Raw genomic sequence first — 2,805 nt, forward strand, 5'->3', positions numbered from 1 at the left:
CAGAGAAAGCAGAGAGTAGACCACCCCGTATTGAGTGGAATTCCACAGGGCAGTGTGCTGGGTCCAATACTGTTTGTGATATACATTAACGATTTGCCAGAAAATACTGTATCAAATACTGCATACTGTACTGCAGATGGCACAAAAATGTATAGAGAGATTAAGAGCGAAGAGGATAGGATACTAATGCAACAGGACTTGGATAATTTACAGGAATGGTTCAACACCTGGCTGTTAAGATTCCATCCTCTTAAGTGTAAACTTTTAACAATAAAGGGAAAGGGAACAGAAACAAGAAGTTATCACATGACAGGACCAGAAGGAAAAGTGAGAGTAGAAAACATGACATCCGAGAAGGACATAGAAGTTTTGTTTGATAAGTAAGGCAAACAGTATTGTTGGCCCAATTCAAAGATCTTTCGTATACTTGGATAAAACAACTTTTATGCAAATATTTAAGGCCGCATTTGGAATACGCCGCAAGTGTGTGGATCCCATACAAGGTGAAAGACATTGAATCAATCGAGAGAGTGCAAAGAAGGGCGACAAAGCTAATTCCGGATCCCGGTCTCAAAGATCTACCATATAGCCACCATCTGAAGAAGCTGGGCTTTCCAACACTCACATTTAGAAGACTGAGAGGAGATATAATAAATGTTTACAAAATTATGAACAATTTTCATTGTAATAAAGTTACCACTGGGATATTTGACCATCATATAGGAGCCAGAACGAGAGGCAATTCACAATTACCTAACGCATGTGTCAAAAACTACAGAAAAAATACTATAGATTGGCAGAGATGTATATATATATCTGGCTTTATCTGTCTCTGAGATTGGATATCCGCAAATACTCCTTAGGAATCAGAATCGTCGATATATGGAACAGCCTATCGGGTGCGGTTGTACAGGCCAGGGGCGTTTCTAGGATATTTGAAAGAGGGGGCGTAGAATCAAATCTTTCGCCGAGCGGAGCGATGCGAAAAAAAAATGGACCTTTTTTTTGCTAAAAAACATAAAATAATTGTGAAATACACTAATGTAACGGTTCCTGACTTGGAGCATGTCTATTTTATAGTTAAAGTGTCAGGGTGTTTATGTGTTTAATTAATGAATATGATAATTTGCCATATTCAATACAATATTAGCAGATTACGATAGTTTTTTTTGTTTGTTTTTGAAAAGGTGGGGGGGGGGGGGCGGTACGCCCTTACCTGGACCCGCCCCTGGTACAGGCAACAACCATTAAAGACTTTGAAATTAATTTTGACAACTATTGGAAATGCTTGGTACTAAAATTAAACTTTCTCGCTAGCTTTAAATCCATTACCGGAAGTGACTATTAATTTTTTTCATTTTATGTATAATTATTGTTATGGATATAGAACCATAACAATGCCTGTGTCCATTCACGGACTTAGATAATCTAATTCCGTGGTCCATCATATATCCTAACTATTATAAATGGGTTGTCACCAATTGAGAACCAATACCACTATTGAGTTTCTCGTTTACGGAAAGTACCGACGGTTCCCGATTTAGTTGTAAGCACGATGGGGATTTCCAAGTTGGTTCTAAAAATAGTAGTTTTCTAATAATAGATGTTGAAATTCCGATATCTAATTATAGAATGTACAAAGAAGGATCTAGAAGGCAAACGTAAGTATTCTTCTTCTTCCTTTTAGTCTACTAACTTATTATATTTACTCATATTCGCAAAGGAATTTGTAGTTAAAACATACAGCAGATAGTGTACAGTAAGCCTAAGCACTTCAGTAAGCGACAAGTAGGACAATGCGCGTCGCCTGGCGGGCCACGCCACAGGTGCTCAGGTTCTGGAATATATATTATACGTGATATATTATTGCAACCCACTAGATATCTACTGCGTGATATCTAACGGGGTGCAATAATATAGCCTGCACCCCGTATTATATCGTCATTGAATATGGTTTGGGATTTTTGTTTTTACCAAGAGCCCGCCCCACTCTCGTACTAGCCCACTTTTCGGGCGAAACCGGTATATAGATGTTTTCCTAATAAATAAAGCCCGACTTATCTCGAGGTTGTTGCGATTCATTCTTAATAAAAAAAAAAGTCCAATATTAAAATTAAAAGTTTAAAGGTAACACTAACAGTTTCTAGAGACTAGACACTCAAAGATCACGTGTACTAATTATCAGTCCTCGATCCACGGCGCGTCTAATTACCCAATACTACCCAATACCACCCCATACGACCCAGTTATGAACCAAATACTTCTTTATTACTGTGAAATATCACCTTCGTACCCGTTATTTACTTCCATATGCCATATTTTATCGGGAAATATGCGATTTGGTGCCGAAAACATCACCGAATTGCCGTGACTATGACCCAATACTAATACTGCTCCATACCACCCATATACTACCCAATACCAATACTACCCCATACGACCTAGTTATTAACCAAATAATTCTTTATATTACTGTGAAATATCTCATTTCTTGAAGTTATTTACTTCTATATGTCACATCCTATCTGGAAATATGCGATTTGGTGCAGAAAACATCACCGAAATGCCGTGACTAGGGGTTCGACGATTTACAGGAACGGGCAGGAACGGGCAGAAATCTATTAATTATTATATATACATTGATGAATATATATATTTAATTAGATACATTTAAGTATCATTATCGGGTATAAGATATATTTGATAAAAGAATTGCAATTACATGATACTATATTAATTATATTCATGTCATAAAATGGTGTTATTAAGATCATATATATAAATTTAGCAGGAAATATTTAGAAA

The 2,805-nt window shown here is 36.8% G+C and overlaps 1 protein-coding gene across 2 annotated transcripts in view; it reads left to right on the forward strand.

Moving 5' to 3' along the window:
- Positions 1-2,805, forward strand: part of LOC110454899 (putative inhibitor of apoptosis) — a 37,619-nt gene that overhangs the window by 21,487 nt on the left and 13,327 nt on the right. Inside the window, exon 1 of one of the 2 annotated variants that reach the window (XM_021504680.1) lies at positions 1,613-1,661. The exons of the other annotated variant lie outside the window; for it this stretch is intronic. The gene's annotated coding sequence lies outside the window, so the exon portion shown is untranslated. Of the gene's footprint in view, positions 1-1,612; positions 1,662-2,805 lie in introns of those variants that run through there. 2 annotated transcript variants of the gene reach the window in all.

Source organism: Mizuhopecten yessoensis, unplaced genomic scaffold (genome assembly GCF_002113885.1).
Source record: "Mizuhopecten yessoensis strain PY_sf001 unplaced genomic scaffold, ASM211388v2 scaffold8103, whole genome shotgun sequence".
NCBI classification, from domain to species: domain Eukaryota; kingdom Metazoa; phylum Mollusca; class Bivalvia; order Pectinida; family Pectinidae; genus Mizuhopecten; species Mizuhopecten yessoensis.